Below are 27,615 nucleotides of genomic sequence, written 5' to 3'. Positions count from 1 at the left end.
ACATCCACAGTCTTTCTCTCAGCCACTAAGGGCATCACCTTGACATACAAGGAGATCAAGTACCACCTGTCTTTTGTAAAGCTGAAGAGTCAGTTAAGAAGAGTGGACCAGTGTCTACTGTGTCTACAGTTAAGAAGAGTGGACCAGTGTCTACAGTGTTTAGTGGGGCCCTGTCACAGGAAAATATACAATGGTCACAAGTTAAAACATATTCAAACTCTGTCTAAACACAAGAAAACAGCTATTTTTCAATGAGGATGATTTTACAATAATGTTATTGTCCTAAATATCTGATAAAATATCTAAATCAAGTAAATAATAATCACATGAATCTTAAATACCATATCTAAGCAGATTTTCATCCCTTTCATTTTGAAATGGTCAATACATTTGCCCCAAAATTAAGAGAACGAGGGTAGAGAATAAAACTTATAAAAAAATGAACAGTAGAGATTTTCTGCCCAAATAATTTATAATTGAATCAGGAAGATTACATATGAAGAAAAAGACAAGTGAGAAAATAAATATAAGAATATTAAGATATATTTGGACAATAAATCACAGAGCAAGTTGATTATTATGCTACAAAATGTCCCACAACAGTCACTTGGGAACAGTTTCATTTCTGCACAACAGACAAAGAAAAAAAAAAAAAAAAAGTACAAAGTAGGAAACTTCACCAAGACCACAGAGAAGCCTAAAACATTTTCTGAGCAAGACTATTGACCAAAAGCTGAGAAGCTCTGTTTACCTCTTCTTTAGTACATGTCTATCTTAATAACTGTGAAATAGCTATGTTTTTCTTGAAACTGACAAGAACTAGGTTGGAAACAACACAACATCCATGAACTGCGTTTGTTTGTTTTGTTTTTGTCATATTATTAACAACAGATGATGCCCCATGCCTGAAACACACATGGACATATTATTACACATATTTACCTGTATATTTTCATGATGTCACAGAATTAAGCCAGAAAAGGTTTACAATCTTTTTATAAGTTTATTATATCTAGATGATCGTCTGAGTTTACCACAGATAGTAAGCCTCGATATTATATTGGACAGTGCAATATTATAAAATGTATCAGTCTTTTCATAGTGTAAAACTTGATTGCATAAAAATTAATTATGAGACTAACTCAAAGTTGTAAAGGAAAGGCGTAATGAGTATAAATTGTTCCAACTAAAAATGTTATTAATTAGTTATTCACCTTTACTAATAAAGTTATGGGCAGAGGGTCTGCATTCAAGTACTAGATGTATTCTCTTCTATCTGACTTCTTTCTTAATAGAAAACGTAACGAATATTTTTACTCTAACTGTGAGATAGTATTGCTGATATTGGAAAATGATACAAAACACTGTGAAAACACAGCATTTAATAGAGTACCTCACTAACTCCCTTCAGAATTCTTATTCAGAAAACTGTTAACAAACAAAACAGAATAGCTGCCTAATAGGGAAATAAGTAGCTGACAACGTTGACATTTGTCTGGGTAAAAGAATCTACTTGAATAGTTCCATCCATTATGTCATTTATTATGCATGATTGCAATGTAAAATAATTTTCTGGACTGTTAAGCAATATTTTATTTTATTTTATTCTATTTTATTTTATTTATTATTTTATTTTTATTTTATTTTATTTTATTTTATTTTATTTTATTCTTTCTCTTAGAATGAGTTTTTCACACAGAATGATAAATGACCGTCAGTAATGGACATCATTCTATAATGCATCGTTAAAACACATTTTGTCAGTTAGAAACATACACTCCAATAAAATCAAAATATCCATGTTGAAGTAATTTTGTCATCTCCCACAATGCAGCTACTTTGCTTTGCTTCCTTTTGATACTTCCAGAAAGGGAAGAAGGAAGAAAATTTGAAAAAGAAAAAAAAAAAAAAAAAAAAAAAAGTGGGGGGAAAGTATTTAGCTATATCTGTTTAAGAACAAATGGTCTCCTTTTAGCAAACAGATATTTTTTAGTATTTAAATAATACTAATAATATTATTAAAAAAAAAACTCACCTCCTAATGTTTGATTTTAAAAGATAACAAGTAGATAATCTGTTGATAATCTCTGATCTTTCACAGATGTGTATTTGCATGCAAATATTGTTGCTCTAATTTTTTACAAGTAAACATGATATAATCCATTGACTTCCTGGGGTTTTATTGTTGTTGTTGTTGCTGTTTTAATGATTGATTGACGGTTTGTTTTCAGTTTTGTTTTTTGTTCTTATAACTGAAGAAGTAGACAAAATGGAAACTAACAGTAATGCTATCTAGAGTATTATGTGATTAGTTATTTGGATTAGTCTGTTTCTCTTATCTATGTATAGGCTATGCAAAGAGTAAAGACATGATCTCTTTTACCACCTGATTTTTTCCATAGCAGAAAACTCCATAAACCAAATAACAAATAAATATTTGTTATTTAAAAAATAAAAATAAATAACAAAACCAAATAAAAAACTCCATAATCCAAAAAAAAATATTAGTTTATAATATGTTTACCCATTTCTGCATGTAATGCTTCGATAGTTAAAAAGAATTTAAAAAGTTATAAAGAAATAGTTGAGTGTGATACATAGTACTTCTACATACTGTATTTATGTGAATTTACCTCTATTTTAAGGACCCTCAGAGAGATAAGTACATTTGTTTGTGATTAATTTGTAATGCATATCAGTTATGAAGAAGGGTGGAAGAGTTCATCATGTGTTTCAAAAATAACTGTGCAGGCTGTAAAGGGGAATATGCCACATTTTCATCTATTTCCTTTCATCTCAACTGAAAGCATAGAGTGATCATAAGACTGCAGGGACCTTGCTTCTCTTGGAAACAATTGAAGGGGCATACATGTGTGGCAGACTGCCATTATTACTGCACAGCTGTATTTACAGGTTTCTATTTGCTAGAAGACAAAGAATCAGAGGGACAGCTGAACCACTGGTGCTGAAGTACATCCCTTATTGTGGATGGTAAACTAGTAAACTCATTCATGAATTCAACATCTCCTAATCACACATCATTTAATCAATGAAGCTTAAATGGGAGCTTACTGGATGGTTCCATGTCTAACTTCAAAGCTATTCTTCACCTATATCTATCTAAATCGTCAAGCAGCACTTGATGGTTTATGATGGAGCTCTTCATGTACGCTCTCAATGTATTCAGTAAATCCTAACCAGTTTATATTCCTGTAAGAAAAATAGCTTTAAAGAACTCATAAGTGGAGCCTAACATTTCCTGAACATTTTTGACATGTAAATAATTTCACTACACCTGGTTGTATTTATTTATATATTTTTTAACTTGAATGTGCTTTTTAATGTGCTGGATAATTTTTCCCAAAGTCTTACACAATCTTTCTAAGAGTTTCCCATGTGGAAAAATGAAAATAATAGGTTAAGGTATTTGACATTTACTAGTTTATATGCATATGATATTACTAAGAAATATTTTGGGAATATTTAAGCCTAAACTGAAGGCTTTTACTTCTCTTACTAAAAATGCTAAAATGAGTATAGCAGTAGTTATCACAGACAGAATATCTGCTACCAGAGAAAATGTACTGCAATTATAAAAGTGAGAATTCTGCATATAAGTTCTTTAACACTCAGTGAACAATGAATTAATAACTTCAGCATTTAAGGTTTGATTGTGGACCGTTAGCTTAGTTTTCATTATTTAAATTTACATTTATGAAGTTCAAAATGGACTTGAATATTTTTTGTTGTTGTTTTTTGTTTGTTTTTGTTGTTGTGTTTTTTTCTGGTTGGTTGGTTTTGTTGTTTGGTTTTGTTTGTTTGCTTGTTTTTAAGGCTATTATATATACATTCAGAATATTCCCAGATTTCATTGCTGGGGGCCTTGGTGGATTAATTTGGAAGAATTTCAGAAAATTCATTTTTCTTCAAAGTATCAAAGAAAATAAACGTCAGAAGCAAATGCAAATGATAGAATCATTAAGATTGGAAAAGACCTCCAAGATCATCTGGTCCAACCATCCCCCCACTGCCAATATTATCCACTAAACCATGTCCATAAGTAACACATCCAACCTTTCCTTAAACACTGCCAGGGATGATAACTACACTACCTTCCTGGGCAACCCAGGAAAAACCCTGGGCAAAGCCTGCACCCTGAGATGGACAAAGTCCTGCAGCAGGACAGGTCAGGAATGACTGGCTGGAAGTAGCACAGAAGACCTCAGGACCCCAGGGACAACAGGCTGACCAAAAGGCATCAGTGTCCCTGGGCAGTAAAGAAGCCCCCACCACATCCTTAGCTTAAAAGCTAGGAAGCAGACAACATTTCCATTGAGGCAACCTGCCCAGTCGCTATCAACCTGTATGCTGTTCCCAGCCTAAGTGTCTCATGTACAGGACGGACACTGTACTGAAGCAAGTCTCATGGAGGCCACTGAGGTGATCTGGATCTGGTGATCTGGATCTCCAGGCTGGAGCCTGGTCTGTGCAGCATGGGGAAGAAAAGCATTGCTAGGAGGGACTTACTGGTGTACACAGATACCTGATGGAATGATAAAGGGAAGACATAGCCAGATGCTGCTCAATATTTCACAGTGCAAGTATATTAATAATCAAATCAAATAAAATAAAGTGTAACACAAGAAATATCAGCCAGATACTAGGAAAAAACAAAACAAAACAAAACAAACAAACAAACAAAAAAACAAATAATAATAATAATAATAATAATAACTTCTTTCAGCTCATGGGTGATAGAACAAGTTTCCTAAAACTTCTGTCCTTTGAGACATTCAAGCTGTGACAAGAAAATCCTGAGCAATATCTGAAAAATGGAGCACCTGCTTCATCTCCCTCTAATAATGTAATGCAGAATGCTGCAGAACAACTGCAGGAGCAAATGAGCAAGTAGCATATGATCTGAGATGAATTTCCTAAACAGGACTTATACAGCTGGTGGACTGCACTTTCTCTTCTAACATTTCTATTCTACAGCCCAACCACCCATCGCACCCACACAAGACAGGTTATCAGCAGCTGTGGCCCAGCATGGCTCATTAGTGGAGTCCTGGGTGCAGGATATTCATGTTAACAGGTCAACTAGCCCCGGATCCCTGTGTCTGCATGTTGACACTATGTTAAATACCTGTGGGTGTGTGTATTCCACAAAATTCTTGTTTCGCTTTGCTTGTAAAGTAGTTGGCCTACACCAATGACGTGGCTCTGGGGTGATTTCTGTGAGTCTCTCCGTATCTAATATCTGTTACCAGCTATCACAAGGGTTTCTGTCACTTGCTGGTATCCTGGCACCCATGTTCAATGTCTTACAGAAGTGTGAATATCATGGTGGTTATGTGTCAAAGGTTGTTTATTGTTTCATTGTTTTCCGGCTTAAATGTAATTTATGTAATCAGTAAGAGGTAGTCAAGATTTCCTTCATTTAAGCAGTACCCCGAGGGAGGTTTCACATGATGATGACAAACACCTTAGGTTTTAACCCAGAGAAATGGACATAAAAGCTTCTTGTAAGGCACCTGAAGTACATAATTGATTACAATTATATGTTTAATTTTCCACTGTGAAAAAGAATGAATTATAAATGAAGGAGACATCCAAGAAACAGGAATTCAGTTGCACGGCTTGTGGATTGTTGAAGTATATACTTGTTCAGAGAGAATGTGAAAAAATTGTTTACAGTAAGACACAGGGACAGGTCATAGCTGAGCAAAATGCAAATTCCAGTCACAATCCTTGGGATTTTGAATTACATTGAACTGGATACAGCAGAGATATGAGTCTTTTCATTCTGTATGTTTGTCAAACTGATAAAAGACCCATTACTGCTCTGATAACTGCAACAATGTCATAAACTAGTTCTTTGCATTTATTTTTTCCCCACAAACTACCAAATAAAAGTCAAGCTTCTACATTCCCAAATGAAAATTTATCTTGATTTGTATAACACCAAGTCATTTTTCTAAGCTCCAGACTGCAAACTGTTTGATGTCTGACAGAGCAGTCTTCTGGTCCCTGTTTACAGCAGGTACATAAACCACATTTCTTTATTTCTAGCTGTTCTAATGAACATGTGATAAAATAGTTTGTAATCATCAGTCTGTGATCATCATTATTATTAATTCTAAATGGACAAAGATATATATATATATATATATATTACACAACACATCATCCAAAACAATGCACAATATGTTTTTCATGTTAGTCATTTGAACACGTTAATAGGATATGTCCCCATTTTATGGTACTGTTACCATAAAAGTCAGTCAAAGAAACTCTCTAAGACTCCATTTGGAGTTTTAGAAAGCAGGTATTCTTTAATTGTGGTGCTGGATGCACAAAGGATCTCACCACCTAGTGTGTGTGCTGAGTTGTCCAAGTTACAGGGCCTGTATAAAATCACAACATACATATTCATTCCAATTCCAAAATAAAAATAATATATACATATATATACACACTATTTCTCAGAACTCATTAAAGTGAGTATGCACATTTGTTTCTACTGGTTCTTCCTATGTTCGTTGATAAGTCAATAGTCAGTTTAGGTATGCATACTGAGCTCTCATTTACACGTCCAAAGACATATCCATACTATGGGTTTCTCACCTAATGGGACTCTTGTGTCCCTCTAGGGATAACTGAGCCTTCTGCTTCCCTAAAATGCCTGTATACTAATGCACGAGGCATGGGAAATAAACAGGAGGAGCTCGAGATCTGTGTACGGATGTGGGGCCATGATCTCACTGCAATCACAGAGACATGGTGGGACAGTTTGCGTGACTGGAACAGTGTCATGGAGGCCTATGTCCTTTTTAGGAAAGACAGGCTGGAGAAGCGAGGGCGTGCGGTTGCCCTTTATGTGAGGGAACAATTAGAGTATACCCAGCTCCACCTGGGGGAGGGTGAAGGACAAGTGTAGAGCATGTGGGTGAGAATTAATGGGTGGGCTGGTATGGGTGACACTGTTGTGGGGGTGTACTACAGGTCACCAGATCAGTAGTAGCCTCACAATCACAGGCGCTGGTTCTCATGGGGGACTTCAATTGTCCAGGTATATGTTGGGAAAGTAACTCAGCCAAGCACGTGCAGGCCAAATGGCTCCTTCAATGCATTGAAGATAATTTTCTGACACAGGTGGTGGAGGAACCGACGAGGCAGGGGGTGCTTTTGGACATTGTTCTTACCAACAGGGATGGGGTTGTTAGGGATGTGAATGTTGGGGACAGCTTGGGATGCAGTGACCATGAGATGGTGGAGTTCAAGATGGAACTTGGTGGAAGAAGTAAGGCAAAAAGTAGGATTGCTACCCTGGATTTTCAGAGAGCCAACTTCAACCTCTTCTGGGACCTGCTTGGGGGTATCTCATGTGCTAGACTGCTAGAAGACAAGGGTGCTTGTAAGAGCTAGGCAACATTTAAACAGCACTTCTTTCAAGCTCAGGATCGGAGTATCACAAAGAGTAGGAAATCAGGGAAAGGGGGCAGGAGACCTGTGTGGATGAGCAAGGAGCTCATCAAAAAGATCAAAAGGAAGTGAAGGGTCTATGTAATGTAAAAAAAAGGGCCTATCCTCTTGGGATGAGTATAGGAGTGTTGTCAGGGCCTGTAGGAATGCGATCAGGAAGGCTAAAGCCCACCTGGAGGTGAAGTTTGCAAAAGAGATAATGGATAATGAGAAGTTTATTTATTTATTTATTAAGTACGTTAGCAGTAAAAGAAAGACTAGAGATAATGTGGGTCCCCTGCTGAATGACGGGGGGGGGGGGGGGGGAGGGGCGGGGGAGTCTTGGTAACAGGGGACACTGAGAAGGCGGAGATACTCAATGCCTTCTTTGCTTTGGTCTTTACTACAAAGACTACACCCCCCCCCCTGCCTCCCGGGACTCCTGGACCCTGGAGGGAGGAGAGAGTCTGAGAAGTGGAGATCTACCCCATGGTTGACACAGGAGTGTTTCAAGAGCGTCTGAGTGGGCTCAACGCACACAAATCCATGGGTCCCAATGAGATGCATCCACATGTGCTAAGGGAGTTAGCAGAGGTGATCGCTGAACCATTTTCTATTATCTTTGAAAGGTCCTGGAGAATAGGAGAGGTGCCTGAAGACTGAAAGACAGGCAATGTCACTCTGGTCTGCAAGGAGGATCCAGGAAATTACAGGTCAGTTGCTCTCACCTGTGTCCCTGGAAAGGTATTGAACAGCTTGTTCTGGATACCATCTCCAAGCAATTGGAAGAGAACAAAGTTATGAGGAGTAGTCAGCATGGATTCACCGAGGGGAAATCATGCTCAATCAACCTCGTAGCCTTCTATGATGGCATCACCAGCTGGGTTCACAACGGGAGAGCAGTGGATGTCATCTACCTTGACTTTAGCAAGGCTTTTGAAACTGTGTCCCACAACATCCTGCTAGCAAAGCTGAGAAAGTGTGGGATAGACAAGTGGACAGTAAGGTGGGTTGAGAACTGGCTGACTGGCCGAGCTCAGCGGGTGGTGATCAGCGGCACAGAGTCCAGCTGGAGACCTGTGACTGTGGTGTTCCCCAGGGGTCAGTGCTGGGTCCGGTCTTGTTCAGCATCTTCGTTGATGACCTTGATGAGGGAAGAGTGTCCACCCTCAGCAAGTAAAGCTGGGAAGAGTGGTCAATACACCAGAAAGCTGTGTTGCCAGTCAGAGAGACCTGGACAGGCTGGAGAGCTGGGCAGGAAGAAACCAAATGAGGTTTAACAAGAGCAAGTGTAGAGTCCCGCACCTGGGAAGGAACAACCGCATGTATCAGTGCAGGCTGTGAGATGACCTGCTGGAGAGGAGCTCTGAGGAGAAGGACCTGGGGGTCCTGGTGGATGACAGGTTGACCATGAGCCAGCAGTGTGTCCTGGTGGCCAAGAAGGCCATTGGGATTCTGGCGTGCACAAAAAGGAGTGTGGCCAGCAGTGAAGTGATCCTCCCCCTCTACTCTGCCCTGGTCAGGCCTCACCTGGAGTACTGTGTCCAGTTCTGGGCTCCCCGGTACAAAAAAGACAGGGATTTCCTAGAAAGAGTCCAGTGGATGGCAACAAAGATGATATGGGGCCTGGTGCATCTTCCCTGTGAAGAAAGGCTGAGAGACCTGGGCCTTGAGAAGAGAAGACTGAGAGGGGATCTTATTAATGTTTACAAATATCTTAAGTGTGGGAGACAGAGGGATATAGCCAACCTCTTCTCAGTGGTTTGTGGGGACAGGACAAGGGGCAATGGCCACAAAATGGAGCACAGGGAATTCTGCGCCAAGATGCCAAAGAAATTCTTCCCAGTGAGGGTGACAGAGCACTGGAACACACTGCCCAGGGATGTTGTGGAGTCTCCTTCTCTGGAGATATTTAAGGCCCGTCTGGATGACTACATATGCAACCTACTCTAGGGAACCTGCTTTGGCAGGGGGGTTGGACACAATGATCTCGAGATCCCTTCCAACCTCTACAATTACGTGATTCTGTGAAGTTTTAGATTTGCTTAAAACAAACAAACAAACAAACAAAAACATTAAGTACAATGAAGTTGTGAAAGCTAATCTCTTTTATGTGTTTTATCTATCCGGCTATTCCAGCAGATTATTGGCTTTAAAGATTATTGAAGTTAGGTGGTAGAAAGTCTTAAAAAAAAAAAAAAAGATCAGCATATAATCTGAAATCTTAGATCAAATGTTTAAATTGTCCATTTTTATTTTTGACGATTTAGTTGATTTTATGGCTCAGTGGATAGAGACATAATGATGCATAAATAACTTATGCTATATGATAATGGTGCTGTTAACAGTTTGATCTTTTATCTGAAAATAGACCATTCAGTGGTATCAAATCTGCCTTTTCTCTAATAACTAACCATTAGGTGCTAGTGTGGTAATAACCTCTAGTAACCTTCAGATGTTGTTATATGGCTTTCACCTACAAGTATCGATAACCAGCTTCTTTCTGGTTCATAAAACACTTGGATTCAGTTCTTCCATTAGGGAAGTCTCAGTAATTCTTCTCAACTACAATTTTAAAAATTGCACTACTGTTGGTTTGTTCACCAATAAAATTATGTTATAGACTTTTTTATCAGAGAAAACTCCCCTCAATGGTTTCATTTAAAGTTTTCATGAATTACTTAATCAGAATTTATGTGCAGTCCCTGTAAATATAATTATATTGTTATACAGACTATTTATAATTAAATTAGTAATTTCAATAATATCTGTATGTTACCTTGCTGGTAATATAACTGAATATCCAGCACTTGCAAATCCAAAAAAATACTGTCTAAATACAGTTGGACTTCAGCCCTTTCATGTGCAGCTCCTTTCATGGAGTCCATTTATTGGCTCCCTGGTACAAAAAAGACAGGGATCTCCTGGAAAGAGTCCAGCAGAGGACCACAAAGAAGATACAGGGCCTGGAGCATCTTCCCTACGAGGAAAAGCTGAGAGACCTGGGTCTGTTCAGCCTTGAGAAGAGAAGACTGAGAGGGGATCTCATTAATGTCTATAAATACCTGAGGTGTGGGAGACAGGAGGATATAGCCAACCTCTTCTCAGTGGTTTGTGGGGATAGGACAAGGGGCAATGGATGCAAGATAGAGCACAGGAAATTCCGCACCGACATGCCAAAGAACTTCTTCATGGTGAGGGTGATGGAGCACTGGAACAGGCTGCCTAGCGAGGTTGTGGAGTCTCCTTCTCTGGAGATATTCAAGGCCCATCTGGACCCCTACCTGGGCAGCCTGCTCTGAGAAACCTGCTTTGGCAGGGGGGGTTGGACCTGATGATCTTTTGAGGTCCCTTCCAACCCCTACAATTCTGTGATTCTGTGAAAACCTGTCTCTTATGATTTCAAAGTGTTAGCAAGAATTTCTCATTTTAACAAATCTTGAGTCAAACATGGAAAATGCTACACTAAGCCAACATAAACCACTCTGGCTTGAAAGTGATGTAGAATACTTGCAGGTTTTACAGTATGTTAGCTTATTTTTTTATTATTATTATTTTTTTTTAATCAATTCCATGAGCATAAATATATATAGAAAATAACATTAAGATAGATTTGTATGTTTAAATTATAAACTGTACTCCAAGACCCATGAGTTCATTCTTAAGCTATCATAAATTTTTTTTAGAGATAACCATTTATGAGGGGGTGTGCAATTAAAGTGCCAAGTTGTCTGCAACTTTGACTTGAAAAATAAAAAAATTGTGCTGAAAGTAAGTATTAACATTGGTGTAGCTTGAGGAAAATTCAAAGTGTTTATCACTGGTGTCAATTAGGGGAGAAGAATTGATTTTATTGAAGTTTCAAACCTTTTTCTCTTAAAGGGATTTTTTTAATGTATTGGTAAAACATTATTATTTCCACACACACACAAAATGTAAATATGATGTACTTAGATTTGTATTGGGAGGGGGAAAGGTTGCCATTACATCCCTTTAAACATATCAGTAAAAAGTGAATTTGATGTAACCTTTAGCTGAATTATTAATTTCAGTTAGCAAGAAATCATTATGAATCATTTCAACTGGAGGTCCCGCAGGGGTCTCTTTTTGCCTTGTTATTTTGCAGCATTTACAAAATAAAAATAAAAATAAAAATAAAAATAAAAAAAAAAAAACAAGCAAACACACAAAATACAAAATTTAATGACAGAGCAAACAAAAGCTAGGCAGGATTGTAAGTGCCCCGAAAGACAGGATTAAGCTAATAAGAATTTATAAATTAATAATTTTAAAAAGTCTTAGCAAACTAGAGAGCTTACCTAAAATCAATAGTATTTAATAGAAATGCAAGACCACAAAACACATGGTCACAAACCAGAAACCACTGTGTAGACTGTAGAAACACAAAAATTGAACACAGCCAAATAAAGGTCCAGCAAAGGAGAAAAAAAAAAGCAAGCAAACAAATAAAACTCCATAATAAATTCCACACTATTGCCTCTATCTATCCATATTTTACCTCTTTAAGGAGCTCTTTAAACATACAATATCTTCCCATACCATGGTCTATGTACCTCAGCTTGCTTCTAGTAGCAAGCACCTGAGAGGAAAGTGAGGTTTCATACTAATAAATTATTAGTACAGAGCCTAGAGTGTGTATGTAGGTATTAAGACTACTAGGGAGAAGGTAGAGAACATTTGCTCTCAAGTCCATATGCAGCCTTCCAGTCCACATACAGACAAGAAAATATGGAAGTAATGCTGCAAACAAAAGACATCTTTTATTAGAAATCATTTGATAATAGTGTTCTATAAAATATAGAGTCTATTGGGAAGTCCCGAGGGAAGACTAAACTGCAGTGTTTTGGCAACAAAACTGGATATTCTGCTAAAGTTGATACTCAGAAGACCGGGAAAAAGAGGTATTGTATACAAGAATAGATTACCTGCCAATGAGTTTATGTACGTTATTATGAAGATAATCTCCATAAAATAAATGAATTGGATAAACTCTTGAATTTGTGGGCTTTGAAATTTATATAAAACTGCATTTTGCAGTAAACCAGAATATTCCCTCAAGAGATTAAGAAAATGGGATTATAAAATTTACTTTATTATTATTATTATTATTCCTTCAGAGGGCATTTTTCATTTTATTTCAAGAAAATTGAACAGATTTATAAAGATTTTCATTCAGCAGTATTTTTGTTGTTGTTGGAAAAGTAGTGCAGTATTCTAAGTCTGTGGATCTAAAATACATTTGGAAATAAATAAGAACTGTGTTTTTCAAATGAAGGCAACACAGTTAATAGGTAAAATGATGGAGAAGTCCTAAACAAAATGTACTCTTACTGTAGGTTGCACTTAAATCTGTGTCCAGTTGTAGGAGAACTAGGTTAACAGAATTATCTACAAGGATATCATCCATCTCTTTTGCATCATATTCTTTCTCCAAAAATATTATTTTTTTTAAGGGAACAGAGAGGGAGATGGATTTGGTCTTACCCAGAAATATTTTTCAACAAACAAAAATTAAATAAAATAGTGTCAAAAAAATAATTCCACTGGGATGAAATACCAGAAAAAAAAAAAAAAAAAAAAAAAAAAAAAAAAAAAAAATCCTATCTCAGTTACAGCCTGCTTGCTTGAATTACACTCTCATTTTGTTGTGGATATTTCAGGATACTATTTGATCATTCATACTTTGCATGAGAATGAAAGATGGTTTTGGACATTTTTCCTGGAACTGAATTCAACTGTCAATAAGTAAACAAACATCTGTTTGTTCATGGTTAGTGCAACCTTTTCACAAATAAATGACAATGAAAAGAAGGTAAAACAATAAAAAAACAATGTCAGAAAACTGTGCTCCAAATGGATTTTTTTTTTTTCTCTTGATGATCGTCATAAAAAATTTAAGGCTTGTTCTCAATGCCTTGTTACAATATGTTACAAGTCTAAAAAGCATTAAACAGAATTCTTATATGTCTCACTCTTTTTTCTACCCTGTTGCTGTAGTCCCAATACTGAGTCATCCTATAGTAGTTGTTACCTCTTGTAAGTTTATATTATGCCTTTAAATAATAGCTGTTATAAAGGAATTTGAAAATACAATAGTCTGTTTAGCTAATGATCATTCTTATCAATGATTTTTAATTAAGTGATAAAGTCAACAGAATAAAGGATTATTTCTCGATAATACGTTCCTCCTTGTTTTCTAAAATTGTGATGACTGCAGGTAATGGAGGTCTTGCAAAAAATTTAAAGAAAATCAGGAAAAAGAATCCTTTAAAAAATTGCTAAGAAACATCACACAAAATTAGGAATTAGCTAAAAATGTAGCTGTGAGTATAATCTTAGAGAATAAATCACTTTTTACTTAAATGAAAACCAAATTGTTTTCAGGAAATAAGGTTCCTGTTCTCTCTAAAGTGTGATTAATTTGCTTCCAACACAATAAATGAAGTAGTTTAACGACACTTTGTTTTTATACACAGACATAATCCTTAGTAAAAAAGAAAAGCCCTTTTGATATACACCACTTAATGCATATGAGGAATATTAATTGAAACTACCAAAACTTGAGTTAAAAAAGCTGAAAAATCTAAGACTGTTTTATGAAGAAGGAATGATTGTGAAAAGAAAAAAAAGAAAAAAAAAAAAAAAAGATTGTGACGTTCCCTGATCAATATTTCAGTTCACAATGCAGGATTATGTTTGATGTTTGTTATCCTACAATTTAATACACTTTAATCCTACTGATTTAATACACTTAGAAGTTTTCCAGGCAAGGATTAGAGTGGTGATCACCCTCCACAGACCTTTATTCTGTAGATTAAGAAACTCAGTTTTATTTGTAGTACCATTCAAAGATCATTCACAGGCTAAACATTTTTGGAACATCTTTTAAGAGTCATGATATGAAGACATAAATTGTTAAACTTGTAGATTAAGTTCAGACTGTGGAGTTACTTAATGTGGTGTGTTACAAATAGAGAGCATTTGGGGATTCCGGTTTAATAACAGTTTTCTGAGATTTTTGATCTTTTATCTGGTATATCTAACTTGATCTGTAAATGCACCATTACACAGAGTATATAACTAAGTTAGTTTATACTAGAAAAATAACAAGAAAAAATATAGTAGGGTTCACTGATGATATTTAGTAGGTCCACTTAGCTTCACGTTTACAGATTCAGTATCTGTTTAATTTTTTTTTTTTTTTTTTTTCTTAAAATTCAAAATATGACAGTTTGCCTGGGGAGACCCCGGGCCTGATTTGTTTTCTAATCCCAAATGATGTTTTTTTCCTTCAGTGTTCAGTACTGCTAACCAAAATTTTCTAGTTTACAGTCGGAATATTTTTCAAAATTTTAAATCAAAATCAATTTTTTTTTTCCTTTTCCAACATATTTTGCTGCATATAGAAATGTAAATTTGTAATTAATTTAAAAATAATAAAATTTAAATTAATTAATTAAATTAAATTATTTATTTTAATTAATATAAATATTTATATACTATATTTAAATATTATAATAAATATTTATATAATTAATTTAAATTATAAATCAATTAAATTAATTAATTTAAAAATAATAAAAAAATCCAGCGTTCAAAACAGATGTTGCAAAAATATTTTTTTATGCCATCAGCAATCAAAAAAAAATACACACTGAAAAATAAGTTTTACATTTGAAGATATGCATGTCACATGCTATGATGCCCAACTGAAGCAGTTTGCATAGCTATCCCTACAACAGTATCTACAGTATTTATAATCTTCCATTCATCCCATTTGTGCTTTTAGACTGTCTTATTAAAACAATTTTTAATCATTTGTTAATTAATTAATCTTAATAAAAAATGACAAGAACTGTGAAAAGATCATAGAAATGTGAACATAAGAATTAGTTAGCCAGAAATTGTTCATTCTACTTTCCACTCTATTTCTAAAAACATCTATGACACATAGAGGGGGAAGAAGGAACTTATTTTAACCTAGATACAGGAATAAATATTTTACTTTATTATTATTGTTGTTGTTTCTAAGTAGAATTTCATCACAGAAGCAAAAAGAAAACCTCACTTGAAAAATTGGTTTACTTTTCCTTATACAATTGAATACTTTTTTTTTTTTTTTTTTTTTTTTCTGAGAGACAAATGTGGAGCTATCGAACTGTTGTGCTACCTTATCTGACAACCTTTATTGGTGCATTATTCCATGGGAGTTTCATCTGCATTCACATATGTAGCTTAATAAGCAGAACTTCATTTCCTATTAGTCATGCATTTCACAATATTTAACACATGATTTTTACTTGCGTTTGCTATGTTTCATTACAATTTGTAAATAAATTATTCAGCTATTTCATTGGAAACTTAGCTACTTTTATTTCATTACTTGTTTTTAAAAATAAATTTCACCTGTCATACAAATCTCACTTTCTACTGAGATTTATGTAATCTTTTTGTAAAATATCAAAATGGTGTTTTTCTTTGTTTGTATTTTACATGGGTTAAAACTGTACCAAAATATTTAGTATTTTTTCTCCATATATATTCAAAATAACAAAATAGGAGAAGGTGGTGTGAACCACAAATGAATTTAGAATTGTTTACATGACTTGGGTTTAAATTGCATTTTTTCACCTGTGTTAATTTTGTTAGTGGTCCTATACAACTGCTTGTGAAGACAGTCTCAGTATAATAGGATGTCTTAAATTATCTTACATGAATATTAGAGAGATATACATAGTTCCTCCAAAACACTCAGATTATCAATATAGCATTTAATCTTCCTTTCTGTATTAATTACGTTAAAATAGCTTAAAAGTAGTGTTATATTCATACAGATTTATATATATATATATATACATCCTGTTCTATTACTCAAACAGACATTTAGATTTTGTGTATCTTCTAGAGATACACAATAATTTAAGATCTTTGCAAGATCTTAAATTTCAATCATTAATCTTCATTAATGTTGTACTAGAAAGAGGAAAAATGTGTGTAGAGAAAAAGCTGGAAACTAATTTGCTGCAGGAAAATCAATTTTTGATTTTTCTTATTAAGCTAATGGGTAACCTCATGCCTTATTAATGGCATAACCATGGTTATAGTATTGATAAATTTAAAAAATCTTAGCAATTACGAAGAAATGCATCCAGTTTCATAAAATGAAATTTAATTCAGTGATGAATTATTTGTATTTGATGCTTATAAAGGAGATGTACTGTAGTAATCTGTTTTATTCCTCTGCTTATATAGAAGAAATTGCATTTTTGCATCCCCAGATTTTCAAACATCCACCTCCAGTCAGATTCTCTTTTGCTTTTACTCCAATGCACTTTCATCAGTTTTCACAGACTACTGACTCCTTTCAGACATTAAATGTACATTTCTTATTATTACTTTGATTATTTTGATTTCATTCTTAGATCCACATTCTTATAATGCAGTCTAAAATTCTCTTATCTATCTATTTATCTTCTGAGCACTTAAGTAATTTATTTTCTAGAGGAGCTATTTATGTTCAAATAAACTTATCAAATCATAGTTTGAACTGCTCTGGTTTACAATCTGAACCCATTGTATCCAGATATGCATGGCGTTTATTGTTGTCCGCAGAAATTCACAAATTCTCAGCTGTTGGAGAGTTTAAATTTTCCTCACAATGTGTGTGTGGAGGAGGGGTAGGAGGTGGTCAGGGGGAAGAGGTGTGCACGATATGAATACCCTTCAAAGTTTAGCCTTTTTTGGGGGGCTGCTTTCTAATGTATAACATGCTTCATCAACCAACCTGTGGTGGCTTTACTCAGGTGGGCAGTTGAGCTCCACCACAACCACTCTCTCGCTCCCCTCTTCAAAGGGAAAGGGGGAGCAAACACCGTGAAAAGGGCTCAAGGACAGGGACAGGTATGGACAGGGAGATAACAGTTACTGTCACAGGCAAAATAGAGTCAGCATAGGGAGATTAGAGAAATATATTACCTATTACTAAAAAGCTAGAGAAGTGAGAGACAAAGAAAACAAACTACCAGAACAGCTTCCCCCCATCCACCCTCTTATACCTCCTATGCTTGAGCAGCACAGAGGAACCTCTGCTCCAATGGGTGCTCTCCACAGGCTGCAGCCTCCTTAAGGCCAGATCTATTTGCTCTACCGTGGGCTCCTCCACAAGCTGTCACACAGAGATATGCTCCACCATGGGACCCGTGGGCTGCAAGGTCACAGCCTATTCCATGGGCCTCTCCACAGGCTGCTGGGGAACTTGAGATTTGGCACCTGGAGCTCCTCCTCCCCCTCCTTTTTCTCAGTCACCATGGTGCCTACAGGGCTCTTTTTACAACTCACTCTCCCAGGTGCTGTTGTGCAGCACTTTTTGTTTGTTTGTTTGTTTGTTTGTTTTCCCATTTCTTAAATCTGGTCTCACAGAGTCTCAAATTTTTATTTGCTCAGCTTTGGACAGTGGCAGGTTCCTTCGGAGCTAGCTGGAACTGGCCCTTATCTAACATGGGGCAACTTCTGGATTCTTCTCACAGAGGCCACCCTTGCAGCCCTCTACTACCAAAACCTTGCCATGTAAACCCAACACACATCCAGAGTGTACCATGTAATGTTTTAACTCATTGATTTCTCTGTATTATATGCGTATGTTAATTACTTGAAGCACTGAAGTATCATTTACCCATTTTGCTATATATCTATTGTCCAACCGTTCATTGCCAGTGATGATAGATAGCTTTTGTTTTGTATTTCTTAGATCTCAGGATAGAGTATTTTTGATCCAGTTCCAAACCTGCAAGCTCAGGGTGAGTAATTCTTTTGATATTTCTTTTTGCTGAATTTGGTTATTTATGTGAAGAACTGCATTCTAGCATGTTTCCTGGAACATTATATATATATATATATACATATACATGTACATATACAGGTAGGTGTATGATAATGTCAGCTGGTGATATCAGCCATTAATTCACGTCTTACTAACACCACCAAGAGAATGAGAGGCAACAGTTTTTTTTTTTTTTTTTTTTTTTTCCATCCTAGGAAACCAGAAAATAAATCTGTTCTTTTTGTTCTTGTTGTTGTTGGTATGGTTTTTATTTGTTTGCTTGTTTTTAGTATAGCTTAACTGAAGATACTGTGATATAACTGAACTTCTTCAGTGCTGTATATGTGTAACTTAACTATGTTGTATTTTGGGAGTATTAATAATATAGTCATCAAAGACAAGAGCTGCTGTAATTTCAAAGTGAAAAAGGTAACATGAACCAAAAGGTAATGATTTTTAAAAAGGACAGAATTTCTCCAGATATAAATGGCAATTTTTATATTAAATCTGTTGTAAGAAACCATACTTTTGGAAAGAACAGGGGACAGGAATGGTAAGAAGTAAAACTTTATAATCACGTTGTGTTTTATCAAAATGGTTTCCCCTTAGCAAAAGTTTAATGTGACTATGTTGGGAAGTGCAATGACAGATGGATAATTGTTAGGAATGCTAAAAATATTGGAAATGTGCTTGTTGTAGTTAAATTATTTCTCTTTTCCATACACAAAGACTTTTGGGAAAACATATGTTTAATGTGATGTCATTTGAATGAAGTATGTTGACTTTTAGTATGTTGCTAAAATCAGATTAAAAGTAGTGTCATTAGGCTATTAAGATCAACAAGCTTGAACCAAAACATTCTCATGTGTTTTAATCTTGTTACATAATATTAAATAGAATAAAGTGAGTGCTTGTTCTGTAACAAGCGACAATAACATTAACATGTACTTGAGATCAAACTCGTGGAAAATGTATTTTTATAACACATATAGCTATCATGCTCTACATATATAGGCAGCAAACAACATTCCTAGATAGTGGAAACCTAAACTAAGGAGAACAGATCTGTCAACTTTGTTTTATGATTCCACTGACTGTGTGAATGTAGTAGTTTAAAAACCAACATAGAAGAAATAATTATGTTTCACTCTGTCATTATTTTTTTAATTAGTTACAAACTTTAAGCTTTAAGGCAGGTTTTCATTCCAGAAGCTTATTGTGCAAGCCTAAAATTTTGAATTTGGCAATATCAATTTTAAAGATTCCCAGAAAATATTTTTTTTCCTCAATATTTGGGCAGGTCCAATGGGCTTTGTTTTTATCCGATCTCTTTCGTTTTTCCGTAAGATTATTTCTTGCTCTTTTGATTGTTTTCTTTGAGGAATGGAGTTGAATCTATCTTACAGTCCATACATGACATCTGTCTTCCTGCAGTCTTCCTGCAGATCTGGAGATGATAGTGAAGTGTCTATTGTAGTCTATAATCTAGTTTTAAATTTCAAATCCCTGAAATCTAGTCTTTTTCTAGATACTCAGGTGTGTACTGGCTTATTTAGATTCCTGTAAATGTCCTCTACTCAGAGAAATTCTGTATGAGTATGCAAACTGATATTGTCAAAAGTCATATCTGTACAAATATCTGCCTCTTTTTTAATGTCTAGTGGTTGAGGAAACATTAACAATGTTTAAAAACATTACACTGAACTCATTAGGGAAATCTCACTATATTTTGTTATTTAACATAGACTTCATGGCAATCTATTTCTGCCTTATTTTTTCAACAACTGCTATATAAAATATACATAATATATACAATATGTATGTGTGTGTGTATGTATTGTGCGTAATAAAGCTTTGTTTTTGAAGAAACTATACAAAACCAATAATAGTTCATAGTCTGAGAAGTTAGGATTTCGAAGATAGCTTTTTGGTTATGAATATAAGAGACATAACCATAACATGGATAACCATATTGGCTAATTAATAATTATCATAAAATTATGGTAAAATATGTTTTTGTGTGAGGGGAAAAAAATCAAATTAAACATAACAGAAATAAATACCAATTATGGGCAAAATCCAGCAGAAAAGAAGTTATAACCAATTTTTATGTTGGCTCACTTAAGTTTGCTGTACTTGGAACAATTAAAAGATACAGCTGCTAAGACTCTGCTATGGAAAGGTACTCATTTCCAATAACTAAATCTTTCCAAGCTGTTCAAAGTAGAAAGATTTTCAAAAAAGATGTTCAAAGAAGAAAGAGTTTATTTCATTCCTTGCATAAACTGATCGTGTTCAAATGATATAAATTAGACATGGGATTCTCCCTGGTGGTCTTTTTAAACTGTAGTTATAGCTGGTTTATTTTATTTATTTATTATTATTATTATGTTTTCTTTACATATAGGTGATGAAGATAACCAGAGCAGACCTAGAATAGGCTGTTATTGAAGTTTTGAATAATTCTTGTGAAGTTTGAATCAGGGATGAAGTCCAGTCCTGTAGAGAAAGCAGTATTTTCTTCAGATAGAAGTTTCAGCAGTCTTGTGACATATTTGATTTAGTTATTTATATAATACTTGAAAAATAAAGAAAATTAAAGAAAAAAAGGAGAAAAAAAAAAAAAAGATATGGAGAGATGTAAGTAGCAGTCACTATTAAAATACCAGTACAGCCTTTGCACATCTTGCCTCGTTTTTTTTAAAAATAATAATAATAATAAAAATTGTGTGTTTAAAATAAAACAAACAAAACCAAGCAACAATATTTATTCGTTTCTGTAGTAAATAAATTTATTATTCCCATCCCCACTTCTTCTTCTCTTTTATTTATTTATTTATTTTTCTAATAATCTCTTTCTAATTCAGATCTTGATTTATTTTTAACTTCGTTCAGACTTATATTTTATGTATGTAGTGTCACCATGTTCTTTGACCAAATTCCTCAAGAAATGTCAATCAGCCAATCTAGCAAGCATTGTACTCCTTTACAGATAATTGTTAAATGTGCAAGGGGTGGAAACCAAAAAATCCATTTCCTGCTCATATTGAGGGTGAATAAAGATGAGTCTGCCAAAGGCAATGGATAACCATAGCAGTTTTGAAGAATTTGTCATTATGTTAAGAAAATAAAAGCATTTTGATAACTGTCCAGAGTTGTCTTTCTCACATTTTCAATAATTTTATGTCAGTGAAAGGAATATCAAGGAAAGAATTTGGCATGCCGTGTAAGCTTTTCATGTTCAGCTTGTGAGCCTTTTGCCTATTAGCTTGGCTCTTAATAAACTAATTTTTCGTTGTTTTCTTGGTCATTGATCAGAAGAGTGGTCAAGAAATTTAATTAGAGTGCTCCCAGAAATTTATTTATATTTTTAATAGAATAAAATAATCTAACCTAGAACGAGATAAATCGCCCCCCCCCCAAATAATAATAATAATAATAATAATAATAATAATAATAATAATAATTTTAAAGATTGAATTTTCAGGAAAAGTACATTTAAAATATTCCTCCTCCTCTAAATGCTGTTCTACAAACAACCATGTGTAAGAGTATGGGTAATGTCTATATATTCACTGGCAAAACCTTACCACATATAACACTGTATTTGGAAATCTTTACTGCTGATTATTAATGTATATGTGAATAGATAGACATAAACACAAAATTATATGGTACACATTTTTAAGAATACACTAAGCCTTGTGAATTCTCTCTGTATTTGATCCTGTTCAGTCCTTAAGTGTGAGAGTTATTTTCTAAGATAGTCATACTTACCCTATATATTTACATATTTCCAGTGAGATAGGCAATATTTTCTTAAAAGCCTTGTGAAAGTGCTTGGCTAGTGAAAGTCCTTGAAAAGTGAACTTCAAGCATGGTATATGTAACAATACAGAAAAAAACAAACACAACAAATTATATCTTAAGACTCTTAGTAGTAATTTACCAGTAAGTGAAACAATATGACTAAAAACTTTGCAGCTCATGACACAATACAAATAAAAGTTTGGATGTAGGACAAAAATGAGGCGTGTTATTTTTCTAAGGTTGTTTTGCTTTTCTAATATTGACCAAAAACAAACAAACAAACAAACAAAAACTTATTTATACTAAAACATATTCTTTTTGAACAATTTAAAAGTATCAGCTAAAAAAATATTTTATTTGAAGCACAGTATATTTCATAAATATTTTTTGATAAAGGAATAAAATTAATAAAATATTAACCAACTTGCATAAAATTTTAAATTAAAAAAAAAGCTTTTATATTGAAGACTACTTTAATTTTCTAGTGTACATTCTCTGAAAATATTGATTAAAAATCTCTATGATGTTAACAGTCTAGGAAACTCATTATTAGAACAATATTACAAAATTCTGATAATGTATTGCCTTTTGTACCTATATGAATGCCATTCTATCTCTTGGTAGTATGATTATTTCTGAACTGAGATTTAAAAGAAAAGGCAGCTTGGATCTAATTCTCAGGTGGATGGTGCTAAACATACAGTGGGATTTACTTTTAAATCTCTTCTTATATAAGCTAGAGACCCATGTTAGTATTTTCAGGATTTAACAGGAAGGTTATATTTTGCTACATAAAAGTTATTTTGATAGTTCTCAGCAATTTGCACCTTAAAATTTGCTCTCAGATCTTGTGTGGAACAAGAGACTATGTTGTAGTGCTGTAAGCTCAGAGAAGATACGTATTTATTAGAAACTAAACGAAGTCAATCAAGAAAGGAATGATGATGTAATACTGCCACGTATGCAACCAGATAACTTGATTCAAAATTTAATGCTGTTTAAACTACTAAATGGGTGACATGAATGCCTTTTCTGACACATGGAAATCATTGGTAACAGACTCACTGGAGGCTACTTTACCAAAGGATAAGCAATTGCTCTTAGACTGATTTCCTTACATATCTTTGATCTTCTTTGAATAACCATATCCATCCCACCAAACACAATTATTTTTGGTTACTCTCAGGGTACAAGAAGGGAGGGGAAATTATTTGAATCCGTTACCTTACACTGAAAGGCTATGTCAGTATTTGTTTATCATAAGTTCAGTTACTCACATCGAAAAAGGATGTAGAATTGGAAATGTAAATTATAAGTTACAGGTAAAATTGTTTCTTTCATCCAGTCTCAAATATTACTGAATATCTGAAACACAGATAATTTAAAATGCAACATAGCAATTTTTTTTCCATTTGCTTATGCAGACATCTGCTAACCCTCTGAATAGAGAAATTTTTCCTCAGGACCAAAATGTATTGTACTACCATGTTGGAATGCTGCAAGAAAACATTAATAACTCATGTAGTCTCATTTTATTCATGATAAGATTGAATCGTGGATACATTTTAGGACTTTTTTATTGTATATATATATATATATATGTAATATATTATTATAATATATAAATATATTATAATATATTATAATATATATATAAAGTTATATATACATATATATATATATATAATGACAGATTTGAACTCTTTTTCTGTTTGTAAAGAACTGAGAATTATTCTTCAAGTATCTTTCCCAAAAGCTAGTAAAACATACTGCAATTGATGTCAGTGACCTGTAAATGAACTCCTATTTACACGAATGTGCATGTAACTATGCAGTTCTAGTGGGCGTGATGCTACACAGAAGTCCTTGTCAGACAGCTCCATGTACTATACCTTCTTACACATGCAGATATTTATATCTATTGTTTAATATAAATTATTTTCACTGGACTCGTACGGACATAAAAACAATGAGTGAGTCATTATTCTGTACAACTCACCTGCAAAAAGGAAGAGTAATTAAGAATTTGCCTAATAAAATGTAAAAAGCTTTATAAATCATAGAATCATAGAATATCCTGAGTTGGAAGGGACACAAAAGGATCAGTGAGTCCAACTCCTAGCTCCACACAGATCCACCTGTTCAGACCATATGACTAAGTGGACAGTCCTAACTCTTCTTAAACTCTGAAAGGCTTGGTGCTGTGACTATGTCCCTGGGGAGCCTGTTCCAGTGTGTGACAACCTTTTTGATGAAGAACCTCTTCCTGATATCCAACCTGAACCTCCCCTGTCGCAGCTTGACTCCATTCCCACGGGTCCTATTGCTTGCCATTACAGAGAATAGATTGGCACGTGCCCCTCCGCTCCCCCTCGTGAGGAAGCTGTAGATGGCAATGAGGTCTCCCCTCAGCCTCCTCTCTTCCAGACTGAACAGGCCGAGTGACCTCAGCTGCTCCTCATACATCTTCCCCTCTAGGGCCTTCACCCTCTTTGTAGCCTTTCTCTGGTCACTCTCCAATAGTTTCACATCCTTTTTGCACTGTGGTGCCCAGAACTGCACACAGTACTCGAGGTGAGGCCGTACCAGAGCAGAGTAGAGTGGGACAATCACTTACCTTGACCATCTAGCCATGCCATGCTTGATCCACCCCAGGATATGGTTTGCCCTTCTGGCTGCCAGGGCACACTGCTGGCTCATGTTCAGCTTGCTATCAAACAAAACCCCCAGATCTCTCTCTGCAGGGCTGCTCTCCAGTGTCTCATTCCCCAGTCTATACATATAGCCAGCATTGCCCCGTCCCAGGTGCAGGACCTGGCACTTGCTCGTGTTCAGTGTCATGCAGTTGGTGATTACCCAGATCTCCAATCTGTACAGATCTCTTTGCAAAGCCTTTCCACCCTAACAGAGTCAACAAATCCTCCAAGTTTAGTGTCATCAGCAAATATGCTCAAAACAGTTTCTACACCTACATCCATATCGTTTATAATAGCATTGAAGATAACTGGCCCTAAAATGGAGCCTTGGGGGACCCGATTAGCCAGCCACCAGCCTGATACGGCCCCATTTTCCACAACCTTTTAAGCCCTGCCCATCAGCCAATTGTTCACCCATTGTATGATGTTTTTGTTTAGCTGTATGCTGGACATCTTGTACAGTAGGATTATATGGGAAACTGAAAAGTCAATGCCACATATAACATCAAATTTATGGCTGAAGACATTGGAAATGAGAATTAAACAGCTTCTTGATGTCTCTTTAAAAAAAAAAAAAATCTAATTATTTTGCATTCAGCTTGGATGAAGATCAAATACTTACCTTAATCAGGAGTGAAAGTGTTGTTAAAGCACAAGTTTGTCAGAGATTTGTTGATTTAAAATTAACATAGAAAACATAAAAGAAAAAATACACTTGTATTTAGACTGCTAATGGTTATTGGTCATATGCTTCACGGGATAATATTCTGCTTTTTCATCTTCATCCAGCAGCATTCGGGTTAAAAAGTATCACCAGAGTAGGCAACATGCTGGTCTGTGAAGAGAGCAGCTCAAATTTGTCCAATTTCTTTGAGTTTGGTCAAATAGCAGAAAAACCACCACCACCACCATATGCCCTCTCCCATCCTCCCTGCCTCCAGTTTGTATGCAGTTATGGTTGCTTTTCAAAATTTGTTTTGGGAAGTTTAAGAAAATGTGTCTCTAACATTCTCTTGGGAATTCATGGAATTAATTCTAGTCCATTAGCAAGATAAAAAATTCCCATCTTCTTTCATGGAAATTTTTTTTGTGTACATGTTTTTTTTTTTAAAAGAATTTTTTTTTTTTTTTTTTTTTTTTTTTTCCCTGTGTTTTTGTGCATAGCAAAAAGCTGCATAGAAATTAAACAGAAAAGTTACATAAATTAAAACAAAATTAAAACAAAATTTTGTCCTGTCTCTTTAGGACTGAGTGCAAAAATATATGATTCGCTTCATAAACAAGGACAAGGAAAAAGATGTAGGCTTTCAAAGAGATGTGGACAGTGCATTCATTTATATAAGTTGCCAATGAGTCCAGTAAACTCTTATATTCCAGTAAACTCAGATAGAAAATTTATTGAGGAGAAAATCACTTATATATATCATGTAAATAAATATATAACTAAATGCAATGCAAGTCTAATTCTATAAGCATCTGAGAGATGTCTCACAATTGATAGCCCTTGTTTTTTGTGGGGGACTTCAACTTACCAGATGTCTGCTGGAAATAAAGCAGAGAAGAAACAGTCTAGGAACTTTCTGGAACATGTGGAAGATAATTTCTGACACAGCTGGTGAGTGACACAACTAGGGAAGGCACCCCACTGAACATTTTGTTGTGAACAGAGAAGGACTTGTTGACTGTGTGAAGGTTGCAGGCTATCTTTGATCATGAGTTAACAGAGGTTTTGATTCTTGGAAATGTAAAGAGGGGGTTACCAGAACGGCCACCTTGGATTTCTGGAGAGCAGACTTTGGGCCATTTAGGAGACTAGTTGACAGAGTCCCTTGGGAGGCAATCCTGAAAGGCAAAGGAGTCCAGTAAGGCTGGATATTCTCAGGAAAGATATTCTAATGGCACAGGAGCAGGCTGTCCCTATGTGTCTAAAGTTGAGCTGTCAGGGAAGAAGACCAGCTTGGCTGGACAAAAACCTTTGGCTAGAGCTCAAAAAGAAAAAGAATGCTTACAACCTATGGAATAAGGTACAGCCACTCAGGAGGACTACAGAGATATCATGAAGCTGTGCAGGGAGAAAATTAGAAGGGCCAAAGCACAGTTGGAACTCAATCTAGCTACTGTTGTTAAGGATGATAAAAATGTTTTTATAAATACATAAATAAGAAAAGGAGGACTAAGGAGAATCTCCAGGCCTTATAGGATGTGGAGGAAAACACAGTGACAAGGGACGAGGAAAAGGCTAAGATACTTAATGCCTATTACCTAATTCTTTAGTAGTAAGCCTAGTTGTTCTCTGAGTACTAAGCGACCTGAGCTGTTAGAAAGGGTTGAAGAGCAGAATGAAGCCCTCATAATACAAGATCAAATAATTAGTGACCTGCTACACCACTTAGATACATCTAAGCTACACCACTTAGATGTACATATGTCTATGGGGCCAGATGATATCTAACCAAGGGTAATGAAGGAGCTGGCAGAAGTGCTTACAAAGCTGCTTTCTATCATTTATCAGCCATCCTGACTTTCAGGGAAGGCCCCAGTTGATTGGTAGCTAGCAAGTGAGATGCCCATCTACAAAAAAGACAAGACAAAAGATCCAGGAAACCACAGGCCAGTCAGTCAGACTTTGGTACTCAGAAGAGTTATGGAGCAGATGGTCGTGAGTGCAATTAGACAATATATACAGGATAACAAGGTGATCTGGCCCATGCAACAAGAGTTTACGAAAGGTATATCATGCTTGACTAACTTGATCTTATATGTCAAGGTGATGCCCTTAGTGGCTGAGAGAAAGACTGTGGATGT

At 35.3% G+C, this 27,615-nt stretch overlaps 1 long non-coding RNA gene across 1 annotated transcript in view; it reads left to right on the top strand.

Moving 5' to 3' along the window:
* Positions 1 to 27,615, top strand: part of LOC118156091 — a 318,847-nt gene that overhangs the window by 101,012 nt on the left and 190,220 nt on the right. Inside the window, exon 2 of the long non-coding RNA XR_004746150.1 lies at positions 18,233 to 18,281. This is a non-coding gene — a long non-coding RNA (uncharacterized LOC118156091). The remainder of the gene's footprint in view (positions 1 to 18,232; positions 18,282 to 27,615) is intronic.

This window comes from Oxyura jamaicensis, chromosome Z (assembly GCF_011077185.1).
Source record: "Oxyura jamaicensis isolate SHBP4307 breed ruddy duck chromosome Z, BPBGC_Ojam_1.0, whole genome shotgun sequence".
In the NCBI taxonomy this organism is placed as follows: domain Eukaryota; kingdom Metazoa; phylum Chordata; class Aves; order Anseriformes; family Anatidae; genus Oxyura; species Oxyura jamaicensis.
The sequence above is the reverse complement of the archived record's forward strand: the minus strand, read 5'-3'. Positions and strand labels throughout refer to the sequence as shown.